Source organism: Colobus angolensis, unplaced genomic scaffold (genome assembly GCF_000951035.1).
Source record: "Colobus angolensis palliatus isolate OR3802 unplaced genomic scaffold, Cang.pa_1.0 Scaffold307, whole genome shotgun sequence".
In the NCBI taxonomy this organism is placed as follows: domain Eukaryota; kingdom Metazoa; phylum Chordata; class Mammalia; order Primates; family Cercopithecidae; genus Colobus; species Colobus angolensis.
This window is the reverse complement of record NW_012116344.1, coordinates 2,169,661-2,184,524: the sequence shown is the minus strand read 5'-3', so window position 1 is coordinate 2,184,524 and position 14,864 is coordinate 2,169,661.

The window sequence follows — 14,864 nt, the reverse complement described above, 5'->3', positions numbered from 1 at the left end:
GCTTGGTTCAGCGTTTGCTGGATATATCTTTTAGTCATGAAACAACAGACATAATGGGTCCATGGTCAGCATCACCTCCTGGCATAAACTCTAGTTATTACTCCTCTCTTGTGAAGCTCAAAAGTTGTTGGAAACGTATCCCTTTCCACTTAGATCCCTGATAGAGCACCTGGGCCCCGTCTGAGGGCACTGAGCTCCTTAGCTGGCTCCCTCCTTGCCTCAGTCTTCTTCAGAATGAGCAAGGGCTAGTGACAGGCATGGAAATTATTACCAACGCATTTTGAGTGTGTATCAGCATCTCTAACCCTAACTCACATCATGAAAAAGAAATCAGTTCATATTATACCTGTCCCTGTCACCCAGGCCTCCTTACTAAGGATATTTTAAGGTTTTAGGCTTGTTAAATAATCCTGAATTGGACTGCTAAATTCTAGAGTGGTCCCTCTACCCATCTGCTTCAGACCAAAGGGAGAATCCCTGAGAATCCTTGACTAGGACAAGTATACTCCTTCTAGGGAACGCACACTCACCAAGGGAGGAACACAAGGTCACAGAAATATCATGGGATTTGTTTACCCTCCTCCCCTACCATATTGGCCAAATGGAGATTACATTATGCTGAAAAACATGTGATCCCCGTATCTCAGTGGTTTACAACACAAAAACATTTATTTCCCACTCATATACCATGTATTTAATAAATGGAGCGTGTTTATGTCCCACACCTTTCTCACTCCAGAACCGAAGATGAAAGAGCAGTCTAATTTGGAAAAGAGCTTCTCAAATTTCCATGTATGAATTAGCTTAAGTTAGTTGAACTCGTATTTTATTTTATTTTATTTTTATTTTTATTTATTTATTTATTTTTTATTTTTTGAGACAGAGTCTTGCTCAGTTGCCCAGGCTAGAGTGCAGTGGCACGATCTTGGCTCACTGCAATATCCACCTCCTGTTTTCATACCATCTTCCTGCCTCAGCCTCCCGAGTAGCTGGGACTACAGGCTCCTGCCACCATGCCTGGCTAACTTTTCTATTTTTAGTAGAGATGGGGTTTCACCGTGTTAGCCAGGATGGTCTCAATGTCTCGATCTCGTGGTCCACCCACCTCGGCCTCCCAAGAACTCATATTTTATTAACCAAAGCAAATCACCAGGCCAAATCTGAATCATTGGGAAGGAGAAATATGATACTCTTGCATGAAAGAATAGCTAATACTTGCGAAAGATAATACACTAATTTACACCCATATTCCCTGCAGCATATACACTGCCTTGGGAAAAGGAAGTATAAAGCTCAGAAGACTGTCTATTTATTAATCTAACATTAACTGAATACTTACCATATTCCAAAAACAGCTAGGCATAAGAGATAAGAAACTAGAACAAATTCCTGCTCTTAGAAAGCTTATATTCTAGCAGGAGGGTCAGAAGACAAAGAAACATGTAAATGTGTGGTATATTTGTAATTAATTCTATGGAAAATAGTACAACAAAGTAAGAGAGAAAGCAAGTTCCAGGACACATATATGTGTGTACATGATGCTTTCTTTTTGTCTGAGAAGTCGTGGTTTGACTGTATGTGGAAAGATGGCATGATTCAAGTGACCTTTTAAAAGGTCACTCTGGCTGCTGTGGACAGAGATGGAGGCAAGAGTATGAAATGGAGGCTTTTGTGGTAATTCGGGCTAGAACTGGTGGTGATTTGGATCATGATGGTGATGGTGGCAGGTAGTGTGAGAAGTGATCAGATTCTGAGTATATTTTGAAAATAGACAATGGATTGGCTGATGGGCTGGATGTGAGAAGTATGAGAAAAAGAGTTTGAAGAAGCCTTAAATACTTTGTTTTGAGCATCTAGAACAGATGAGTTGCATTGATAGAGATGGTGAGCTGCAAGAAGAAAGGTTTTGGGGTGAGAGGTGTAGGGCAGCCAGGAGTTCAGCCCTGGTCATGTGAAGTTTAAGCCTGTTAGACAGTCAAGTGGAGATATCAAATAGGCAGTTATAGATGTGATTTTGTAGATGAGAAAGATGTTTAGGGCAGAGATTTAAATTTGAGAGCCACAGCTATTTTGTATTTAAAGCCATGAGGCAACATGAGCTGATTCAGGTATGATGTGGGCAAAGAAATATTCTGAGGTCAGAACCTTGGAGGAGAAACTAGTGAAAGAAACTGGGAGGGAGTGCCCAGTGAGTGAAACTAAGTGAGCAGTGTGGTGGAACAGACAGGGAGTGCTGCAAGGAAGAGGGAATGAATGGTGCCCCGTGTGGTCAGAGAAAATGGAGCGCAGCCACCGCATTTAGCCCAAGGTGACAGAGAAAAGCTGCAGAGGATTTCTAAGGGGAAAAGTGCCATAAGATCGCTGTCTTTCTGAATCCTCTCTGCTATAGTCACTGAGGATTCTCAACTTGCAGACTGAGCATACCCAAGGCTCTACTGACTCTGAGTTACAGGCTATCAGCTGGCTTAGACCCTTCATCCTGTGGAGTTTGAAGTCACTTTTGGACAGCTGGGTCTCAGGCACTTGCTAATCCACTGAGCAATGTTTGCTTAATCGCATGTAATCCATATAAAACTGGCCCAAATACAGGGAGTTGCATTCATATGTAAACTGGTGTGACATCCAAAGAGCACTGAAAAGGAATAAAATTATTTATTATGAAGGGCTTGTTAAGAAGTACTAAAGGGGGATTACTCACTTTCCCAATGCCAAAATCCTGAAATCCCTTTACTGAGTCTCTGTCCTACCCCTTCACTTAAAAGGCACTGAAACTGCAGCTCAATCTCTCCTCTCACATCTACAAACTCCCATCAACTCTTGGTAAACATGCCCTAGGCTGGCTCTTTCTCTGCATCTTTTCCTCCTCTTTTGATTCTATCATCTATTTTATTTTTTCTCCTATCATGCACAGCTTTCTGCCCTTTCTAATGTAGACTGACTTGGCTTTTCTAGGTGGTCCTACAATTTTCTTCCCTATTATTACCAAGATTAATAAAGCAAAGTCCAGAAATGTGGCCAGGCAAACACAGAAATCTTAAAAGGAAAGGAAAGTGGGGGAGCAATGCACAGTTATCCAGATCAGGGTGCCTATTTGTCCTACATGTGATATAACAGGACTCCTTCTTGGATTCACAAGTGCAACCAACTACCCTCTTGGGTCAGAAGTCCCCACGGGGATCCCCCATTGAAGGTTCTCAACATACCCCTCTCTAGGTGCCCGTGTCTGCCCAGGCCCATTGAAGGATCTCTAGCCACAAGTATGGCCCATCCTCCTCATCCCTGACCACTGCTAAGAAATTAGACTCTGCTTCAGATTTGACCCATTTCTCCTCCCTTTTGGGGCATGTGGGTGGACTGACTTTCCCCTTTGAGGATTTGCCAAAAGCAAAAATAACAATCCCAACTGCCTGTCACTTAAACAAGAGGAGATTTATCAGATTTACCAGAAAATACATAGTACAAGAGAGATAAAAACAAGGTTAACATCAGGTCAAGAGGTTTCAACTCCAGTCCAGCTAGTTCTTCCCAAAATCATTTTTTGGCTCCTGTTCTGTGACTGGCTTGCTGGATCCAGTACCTGATGCCCAGGAAACAGCCAGGAAAAAGAATCAGAGGCCCCGGAGGAGTCAGAGCTACAGCCCTGGGTGGCTTCTGCAGTTCTGCATGTGTGAGTCAGCACAAAGGCTTTTGTGGGATGAGGGGCTGCAAAAGGCAAAATGGCATCTGGCTTCTCCCACCTGTGCTGTGTGTGGTCTGTTCTAGGGTGGTTGTAGGGAGGAATAGCTACCTCCCCTCCTGCTATTAAGCAGGAGGGCATGGCAGGGGTGGAGCCAGCTTGCAACTGAAATTAAGGAAGCGAGGGTTAGGGTCTGCAGTTGAGGATCCCCATTGCTACCTTAGTCCCCCATGAAAATCTGAAGAGCCATCCCTAGCAATCAAAGCTTATTTAGTATCCCTTTAAACACACTCTCCTATATCCCCTTGGACTGAAAAAGACAGCAATTTCCATGGTTACAGAGACTCATGTTCTAGGAAACAATGCAAGATGTTCCAAAATAACTAATCAAAAGAAAAAGGAAGTTATGGCATGTATGTAAGGGTGTGTGTGTGTGTTCTGTTCCTATGTGCCCTGACCCTTTCCAATATTCTATTCCAAAACATAATTGTGCTCATCCTTATGAGACAGCAAGCTCTGTGAAGACAGGCATTGTGTTGACTGTACTCACTACTATACTCTAGAGGAGATCCTCACTATCGTTACACATGTTGAATAGTTGAGAGTAGAGAGTATCACCAGCATCACTAGAGTTCTGTCTGCTTGAAGGAACACTCCGTGCTCTCTTTTTGTGCTTCAACCACCATATTAGATGCTCATAGATAATCTAATGCCTAAGCTGAATTTGAGTTTGCCACAACTCTTGGGATGCTTAGATTTGGGCCACCTCCCGAACTCGATAACGGATATCTTGAAGCCACTCAGCCCCTTTAGTTCATAACCCACTTATTTCCACATTTATTCCTCTTCTGCTCCTGCAGTAGTTTGAGAAACAAGCATAAAAATGTTAAAACCTTAAAAATGTGTCGATACATGATCTGAAAGATCTCAGTATTCGAGGTAAGCAACAAACTGTGCTGAATCCTGGGTTTCCCATTCCTATTATAACCACGCACCAGAAAGTGTCCTGACTTTCTCTCTTGCTCTCACACGGACTGAGATGGGATAGTAGCCAGGGCGTGAGAGGGTCAGGGTTTTCCAGGAACAGGCAACAAGGCTATTTCCTTGTCTGGGAGTTAATGTTGATGGGAAGTAGAGATGGTGGTAAAAAGCATTCACCAGGAAGCAGGGAGGAGCTTACTCAGGGGTTTCAAGGCATATCTCTGACCAAAGATATAACCAAATACAAGAAGACCCTAGAGTAAAGCATTAGGAACACAGAGGTAAAGACCTAGATATTCAATAAGGAATTCTGCCAGTCACTTTGGTCTGTTTTATTGAGGATTGTTTATATGCTTTGCCCTGAAACTAATCTGATTATGTTAAGCAGCTATATAGCATTTTATCATGGGATTATACTTTGATATTTTTAACTCATTTCTTATTCAGGTACATTTTGTTCATTACTCTTTTTTTGCTGTTATTATAAACAGTGCTATAATATGCATCCAGCATTACAACTTGTGCTCTAGTTTCTTAGGATAGATTCCCAAAATTTGGATTTGTGAAGTCACAGGTGAAGACATTTTTAATTTTGACAGATATAGCATAGTTACAATACCTAGAAATTTTGTATCAGTTTAAATTCTCGCCCAACAGTAAGTGAAACACCTTCACTATACTTACAAACAGTAGGCATAAATCTTTCATAATTTTACTAATCTAATACATGGCAATCCATATCTAATTATATAAATTAATGTTTATGAATAAAGTGTACTAGTTTCTCACAACTTACTAATTATTGGCATATCTTTTTGTAAAAGTTTTAATAAAATTTTTGATCCTTTTTTCTTATTAAGTTGGCACTGGTATATTCATTTGCAAAAATGTTTTGTATATTATCAGTAAGGAATTTATGACTGTTTTATGTTTTGCAAAATGTTTCTAAGATAGAAACCATGTCTGTTTTGCATACAATGGCTTTTCTGTCAATTTGCACAGATTCCAGCCCAGAGTGGACACTCAATAAACATGTGCTAAAGACTGAATAGATGCACAATGATATAGAGACTGTGAATGCAAAACTCCTGCCTGACTGCAACCTTTTCAGTGTTGACTTACTAGCTAACATTGCCTCCTTGTCTACCTGAGCTTCAAGAGTATGTCTTGTTCTATCCATAGGCAAAGACACTTCCTCCTTGGTAAAACTTCATCTTTCTGGTACATGCCTCCCAGATCATCAATGGAACTCTTACCCACATGAGCGCAACTCTTCCTTTATAGCCTATTGACTAGGAATGATAATTGTCCAAGGAAAGTCTTCAGTGATAAAAAACACAATTGCTTGTATATTTCAGCTTTGTTCTGTTGGTAATGATTTGAATGGTAAGTAAGATATTTGATGATATTTCTTTTGCATTTGACTCATCATAGATGGTGTCCTCCAATTATTTGTACGTTGGCTCATTCAGGTGAGACATCCTCCTTCTAGAGAGGGAACATTTTTCAAAAGTCGATTTATCCTGAACAAAATATAACCATCAAAGCTTAAATATGAGAATTCTGTTGTTCTTAACCATCTCAGCCAGTGAGGAAGATTGTAACACAAACAAAGGTCAAATGACATTTTCTTCAATGAAATAACTCAACCTTTGAAGGTAACCTTAGCCCCTTCTTAACATTCCTGGAAAAAGCCTGACTTATCATCTCCTGTCCAGAGACAAGACTCATCTTGGTGCTGATACAAACACAGTTATGACTTCTACCTAATAGCTGAAATGTAACAGCTGTAACTTGTCCAACATTGGGCTAGACACTGAATCTCCTGCATTATCTCTCTCTACAAGATAATTTGTGAAACACCTGACCTACATGGTCACCGTGTGAGAGCAGGCAAAGCACAAATACATTTCTAAGGATGTATACCTTTTCAGCAGGGGGCTTGCTAAAAGGAAAAAGGTTCTGATTCATTTTCTCGCATAATAGCTAGTACACTCAACCTCCAGGGTTGAGGGTGGGGTATACTCAGCAGACTAGGGAAGTGAAAATTGTGGGGACTTCAGGAAGTATTTTTTTCCTATTAAACAAACAAAAATTGATTGCAGAGGAGGTTAAATATCTTTATAGAAATTCTACTTACTTCAATTCATCCAGAAACTCTTACACACTTAATATATTGTTTCAAAAAATGCACAGGATAAAGGAAAAAATATTTTTCTGCATTGGAAAAACTGAACCCTAATTCATAAGAATATTGTACCAAAAAGAATATAAAGACGGTGTTAGGTTCAATTCAATTGAATTCAAGAACCAAGTTGTTATGCACACAATGCATGAAAAATGCTATAGAACATAAGACAAAGAAAACAATTCCTTGTACCCTGGAATTTACCATTAAATTGCAAAGTGTGTATACAGCCAATAAATGCCTAGGAAGTTCATAAATCTAATAATCCCTGCAGGGGACATGAGCCCGTGGCGGAACAGGACAGGACTCTCTCCCATGAAGCTAATGGAGATTAGCTTTCTAAGTCACATTTTTAGTCTCTGTAAGCCTCAGTCTCCTTGGCTGGAATAATCTTTTCCATTGCTAAGTGCATCCACGGGCCTGAAAGCACCATGCTGTTGCAAAGAGAAAGATGTTAGGATACTGCAGGAGTCCATGCAATGTTAAGTTTTTCAAGGCAACAGGATCAAGCAGGATGTACAATATGTCTCAATACCACCTTTAACACTCTTAGATTAAGAACAGTGCATCCTTATCCTACTCTACCACCTGGTTTCTCAGGGATGACCCTTCCTGTCTTGCTACACTTTGGCCGTATTTTAAGACTAGATCTCTTTGTGACCCAAAAAAGGGAAAATCATAAACCTGAGAATTATAGATTGACTTCTCAACAAGGACAGGAACTATACAACATGTTAGGTGAGAAAACCCGTGACCAGAGGCTTGCTCAGCATGAATGCATTGAGTAGGAGTAGATGTCAGGACCTTTGGGAAAACTGAAGGCTGAAGGAGGTCAGAACTAAAGTTGTATTTTTAGGTAGAAAATATAAATTATTATGAGCCTTACATTTTTTTTTCTACATCTATTCCTGCTCTGGTTCATTTTGACCTAAACATCTTTGGAATGACTGAAAGGAAAATGTATTAAAAGTGTTTGCTTCCTTTTTATTTGGGTCCAGGTATAACCTGATATTATGAAATATTTTACTTAAAACAAACAATCAAGCCAGTCAAACAGCAATTTTAAAAGTTGGCTCTCAGAGAGCAAGCCACTGAAGTCAAATAAGAATCCTCTTGGAACACTTCAAGAGGAAAAGGTATGGCTCAGGGTTCAGACTGGGCAGGGGTCTGGAACACAGGGATGTGCATACATGGGGAAAAGCTGAGATTATTCCAGCTATCAGGAAAGCACAGTACTTATTGGAAACCATTTAGGAAGGAAGTGAAGCAGAAGATGGACCCATATGAGTTGTGGGACAATTTACTTGGATAAAGTACTGTCATACATCCTGGAAGCTGGCCAAGACACATGGTTGGTTCCTGGCTCTGACTTCTGATCTTGCCACATTCAATTTACCTTTTATTTTCCTGATTCTGGAAATATAGTTTTTAAGATGATATCGAGGTATAGAAGAAAGCAGTAGGAAAATATGCAGTCACAGCATATTTATAATTTAGGGGGGACCCATGCGTTATGCAAAATGGTTCTGTTCTTTCCAAACCAAAGTTGATGAATGACAGTAGAAGGCTTCCCCGTGGTTCTTCTGGGGAACAGAAAAGAGAATCATTTAAGACAGCTGACAGAGAGAGACACAAATCCCATCCCCAAGCTTCTGCCATTTATTTTTGTGTGTGTCCACCTTCTCCTTTGAGGGAAGTCAGGCAAGGGGTGGGCATGACCAGCAGGACTCCACAGTCAGAAGGGAAAATGGAATATCTCTTATCTCCAGTTATCATTCAAGGAAGGTCTAGAGAGCAAACACTAAATGTATGTTGTTTGAAGGTCATGGAGTTTAATTCTGCACTTCTAAACATGGCCATAAGGCAAGAGGGTGGAGATGACATGAAAGTGGGGTTTTTGGAAAAATATTGGAAGCCTGATAGACAGAAAAGTGGGTCTTAGTGAACCAAGTATGTCAATAGTAAGGGGAAAAAAATTAGGGTAGGGAAATAAAAGGTGGTCACAGAATTACATTTTCTATGATCCCATGTACCTGGCTGATTTGTGGTTGTATGGGTTTGTAAGAGCTGAGTATGTTCATTCAAAGGGCTGGGCAGAGGAGTCCCTTCCTTCCCAGTATTAAAGGCCCATGTCTTCCTTGCCCCTGTAATGCCAAGTGGAGATTTTGGCTGTCATTTTCTTTTTTTTTTGAGATGGAGTCTTGCTCTGTTGCCCAGGCTGGAGTGCAGTGGCCGGATCTCAGCTCACTGCAAGCTCCGCCTCCTGGGTCTACGCCATTCTCCTGCCTCAGCCTCCCGAGTAGCTGGGACTAAATGCACCCGCCACCTCGCCCGGTTAGTTTTCGGGGTTTCACAGTGTTAGCCAGGCTGGTCTCGATCTCCTGACCTCGTGATCCGCCCATCTCGGCCTCCCAGAGTGCTGGGATTACAGGCTTGAGCCACTGCGCCCGGCCTTTGGCTGTCATTTTCTAGGAGGAAGTACAAAGAAAAAAGAAAAGAACCATTCCATCAATTACGTATAAGACCCAAGTTCACTGAAAGAGAAATTTCACTGCCAGTCTCTGGCCATATTGGACCTCCCAAGCATTTATATTTAGAAATAGTAAGTGTGCACTTGTCTGTCTAACTTGGATTGGAAGCTGCTCCTGCCACACTGGGCTCAGAGAACGCATCCCCTCTAGCGCGCTCATGGCATAGCACACACAGATTTTTTAAGATGTGAATTCAGAGAGGGAGGCAGAAATACCAAAACATCCAAAGCCCAGGATAATATGAGGCTTTGAAGGACATATGATTTATCTTAAGTAACGCATTCTGTCCTGGAATATATTAGCATATCCCTCAACTTCCTGGGCCCCAACCCATTCCTCTGCCTCGCGGGTTGTGTTCTCAAACCGGCCTGTAGGTGAACATTGCTTCAAAGTCTCTGGGGTCCTTTGCTCATTCTAGATGCTGATGCCCAGGTCTCCTTCTGTCTATGACAGTCCCAATCTTCACTCTGGAGAGGACTGTCTTAAATGAAGCCTTCAGACTTCTTTCAATGTTTTGGAGTTCCTATTCCTGTACTTTGGTCCTAAGCACTAGTCCTTTTCTTTTGACCCATTGAGTTTGCCTAAAATGCATTCAGACAAGCCTGGGGGTAAGGGTATGATCCTCTTGGCAGACTTTGGCTTTTCCAACTGAGCCTAGACAGACATCTGGGACAACCCCGCTATTGGAAATGCGATAAATCTCTCTTCCGTCCTGTTACCGATCAAGCTAGTGGCTTCTTCCTCTCCTTGCCTGATGGCTTTTGTACCATCACTCCCATGCCACTCCATGGCCCATCAGAGTCTAGCCACCTTTCCCACAACCTCACAGAAAGCTGCTCTACAGCTTCTGGCCCCATACACACACAGGCATTTGAGATTTCTCTGCACTGTTTGACGAGGTGGGCTGCCCCCTCCTTGAAACGCTCATCCTTTGCTTTTCTTAACATTACACTCTCCAAGGTGTTCCTCTGTGGCCTCTGCTGGTCTCCTTTTGCACCACTTTCCCCACCTCCATTGCCAAAGGTCAACGTTCTCCAATTTCCTTCTTGTCAGGTGGCCCAGGGTCAGCACAAAGTGCTGGTTAAGCATCTTTGCCCTGGCACTAGCTACTTGGGTGTGAATCCCAGCTTGGTCACTTGTACTCTTGGACAAGTTTTTAGCCTCTTTGTGAGTCAATTTCCCTGTGTATGGGAGAAATAACTCTAGTGGCTAACTTACAGCATTATTGTAAGAATTAAATAAATGAATATATACACAAAGTCTTCAGGCACTACCTGATCACACAGTGAGTACCCAATACCTGTATTCTCTTCTGATTATTAGTCTTTCACCCTTTCTAAGAGCTGTAACTACCATTTTTACAGTCTTAAGTCTATTTCAGTAACTCAAAACTCTCATTTTAGTTCCAAAATATATTTCCACTTTCCACATTCCTGCATATGATGGAAGAAGATACAAATCAGCATGTTCAAAACTAAACTCATTATCTATGTCCTAAAACCAGCTCTTTTTCCTGCATTTCACAACTGGGTTAATGATACTGCCATCTTCTGGGTTGTCATAATTTGAATTCTCAGAGTTCTTATCTATTACTCCCTCTCTCTCACCTTCCACAATTTTGAACCAAGCTCTGACTATTCATCTTTCAAAATAGTTCTTAAATCCTTTTATAATCCTTCCTTAATGTCAAACCTTCAATTCAATCCATTATCATCTCTCACTGATTATTACAATAATTTTCTTTCTCCAATTTTACTCATTTCTCTAAATCTGTTTCTTTAAAAATAACAATCATTTTTCATTCCTGTTCTTAAAAAGTAAACAAATAGGCCGGGCACAGTGGTTCACGCCTATAATCCCAGCGCTTTAGGAGGCTGAGACGGGCAGATTATCTGAGCTCAGGAGTTTGAGAGCAGCCTGGCCAACATGTTGAAACTCTGTTGCTACTAAAATTACAGAAATTAGCTGGGCGTGGTGGCAGGCACCTGTAATCTCAGCTACTTGTGAGGCTGAGGCAGAAGAACTGCTTAAACCTGGGAGGCAGAGGTTGCAGTGAGCCAAGATCGCATCATTGCACTCCAGCCTGGGCAACAAGAGAGAGACCCCGTCTCAAAATACAATACAATACAATACAATACAATACAATAGACAACAAATAAAACAATAGCAACAACACCAGTACTTTCATGGGATCTCCAATGCCTAAAGGAGGAAATGACAGCCTATATTCTTCTATCTCCAAAAACTATCCCTTACTACTTTGAACTAACATCTATCACTTTTCACCTAAGTATCCAAATATCTGGTACTGAAAACGATTCATAATTTTGCAAAGAAGTCATACCTTTCACTTCGATTTGCAATTATTTCTCCCATTTTCTCTGTTTGACAAGTCCTACTCAGGTTTAAGGTCCAGAACAAATATTCCTTTTCCCAGGCAGTCCCTCCTCCCCAGTCCCAAAGCCCAAAGCAGAAACTACCAGTCCGATTCTGAGATCCGTCTGTTCTTTGTACAGACCTGCCTACTGAACTTGTAACAGTACAATGATATTTATTTCTGTCTGTTTCTCTTAGCTGTGGGATCATAAAATATTGATCTTTTATCCTACGCATTTGACATGGATTCTGGCTCATATTAACTCTAAGTAAGAATCTATTGGTTGTAATTTTCTAGGAATATTTCTTCTTCTTGCAAGTTTTCCTGCCAGGGCTTTGGCACCGTGTTTGTCCAGTGCCTCTTCGTTTTTGACCAAGGCAATTCTTGGTTTCTGCCGAGTGCCTGTGTGCTGGCAGTGGGTCCTCTTAACTCACTGACATTGTCACCATGATGGATACTCATCTGGGAGTGGAAAATTTTGCCTACAGCCTATCTGAGTAAAACTAATTTGGTTAATGAAAAGTTTCCCACTGACACTCATCTAAAATTCATATTTACATAATTCAATGCATTTTATGAAATATGTACAATATTACACCTGTCAGGGCAAGTGCTTATATCCTTTTAGAAATATCTTGGTCCATTTTGCCTAATTTTGAGGATTTCAACTATTTTTAGACTCAGAAAACTTCCATTTATGAATTTTACATTACGTCATATACAATTCATCAAATGAATTCCTTTTGGTGTTCTGGCCTACATTTTGCTCTTTGGGGGCTATTTTAGGAGACTTTGTGCACTGTGTGGACTTATAAAGCAAATCAGCTGATATCCAACTTGCTATTTTAGTGAAGCATTATACTTTGATATTATGAATGAAATGCCTTTAGTTGCTATATTTTAATCAGTAATCTATGTCACAAAGTGATACTTAAAAATAGCTGTAGTTACACCCTGTAATGATTTAGCTTAACACTTGAAATTTGTAGGTTATTGTTTTCACTGTCGAAATAGTATACACTCATTAAATAAAATTTGGAAGTATGATAGGAGTAAGAAAAAACTTCCTTAGCTATCATTAAAAATCATAATATTAACATATATTACTTTTCAGTCTTTCTATGATTATTGTTGCAATTTTTATTTAATATTTATTATATTATTTAATATTGTTTTTATTTTATGTAGCTTTTACTTATTTGATATTGTGTTGATACAAACAAATATTAATAAAATATGTGAGATATGAGGTTCACTATGTAATTGTAGTTCATTCAAACTCACTGCTGAACATTATTCTGTTTTATAAATATGCTGGGATCTGGCAATTAATTCTATTGATTGATATTATAGTTTTACTAAAAGAAAGATTTATCCTATGAATATTAGTGATAATCAGATCTATACTTATGTGGGGAGGAGGTAGAACAAATTACTGCATCAGAGGGTACCATTATTTTCAACTGCATAGGTCAGAAAACAATCTTATTTCCACTTCCGTTAGTTGAGGTAAAATTATTTTCTAAATAACATTCCACAAGTATGTAAATATACTTGCTACTCCAGAAGTTTTTAACATTTGCTCTATTGGGGGTTAAATCCAATTTAATAATGATTCATTATATTTTGTATAATTGACATAAACTGTGTATAATTTGATGAGTTTCACAGATACATACATTCTTGAAGCCACCACCACTATCAAGATAATAAACATATCCATTACTCCACCCTCCCAAATGTTCTCCTGCTCCTTGGTAATCTAGTCTTGATGGCCCTCTCACCCTGCCTCCCCATCCCTAGGCAACCACTGATGAATTACAGATTCGTGTGCATTGTGGAGACCTATTTAAAAAGGAAAGCATACAGTATACAATTTTTGCCAGGTTTCTTCTTTCACTCTGCTTAATTATTTAAAAACTGTTGTTGTATATGAAAACAGTCCATTCCTTTTTATTGCTGAGTAGCATGTCTTTGTATAGTTATACACAACAATTTCGTTTTGCACTGAGCAGTTTTTCACATTTAGATTGTTTTCAGTTTTGGGCTATTTCAAATAAAGTTGCATGAGCATTCAGATACAAGTTCTTGCATGTTTATATGTTCTCATTTCTTGGCTCACTGAAACCTCCACCTCCCGAGTTCAAGTGATTCTCCTGCCTCAGCCTTCCGAGTAGCTGGGATTGCAGGCGCCCACCATAACGCCTGGCTAACTTTTGTATTTTTAATAGAGACAGGGTTTCACCACGTTCGTCAGAATGGTCTCGATCTCTTGACCTCATGATCTGCCCACCTTGGTCTCCCAAAGTGCTTGGGTTACAGGCTTAGCTGCCGCATCCGGCTGAGCACAGGTTCTTAACTTTGATGAGGTCCAGTGTTTCTTTTTCTTTTATAATGTATAGATCATGTTTATGATGTTTGTATTAAATATTAGTTTCCTAGGGCTGCTGTAACAAAGTACCGCAAATTAGGTGAGTGGCTTAAAATAACCAAAATGTATTGTTCCACAGTTATGGAGGCTAGAAGTCTGAAATCAAAGTGTCGACAGGGCCGGTTCCTTTGGAGGGCTGTGAGGGAGAATCTGTTTCATGCCTCTCTCCTAGCTTCTGGTAGTTTGCTGGCCATCTTTGGCATCCCTTGACTAGTGGATGCATCACTCTCATCCCTGGCTGTCACATGGCATTCTCCCTATGTCTCTCTTCATTGTCTTCTGTCTGTGCATTTCTGTCATATCCACATCTCCCTTTCGTACAAACACACTAATCATATTGTATTAAGTTCTCTGTAATGAACTTATTTTAACTTGATTGCCTATGTGAACACCTTATTTTCAAGTAATATCAAATTCTGATGTACTAGGGGTTAGGATATCAACTTTTTTTTTTTTTTTTTTGTGGAGACGCAGTTCAACTCATGACAATGTTGTAACTAAAATACTTTTGCCTAACCAAGATCACTAAAATTTGTTTTGATGTTTTCTTTCTAGAGGCTTTATAGTTGTATGTTTTCAGTGTAGGCCTATAGCCTGTTTGATTATTGCATATCATGGTAGGTATGAACTACAATTTTTCCTTTCTTTTTTTTTTTTTTTTAGTTTTTGTTGTTACATTC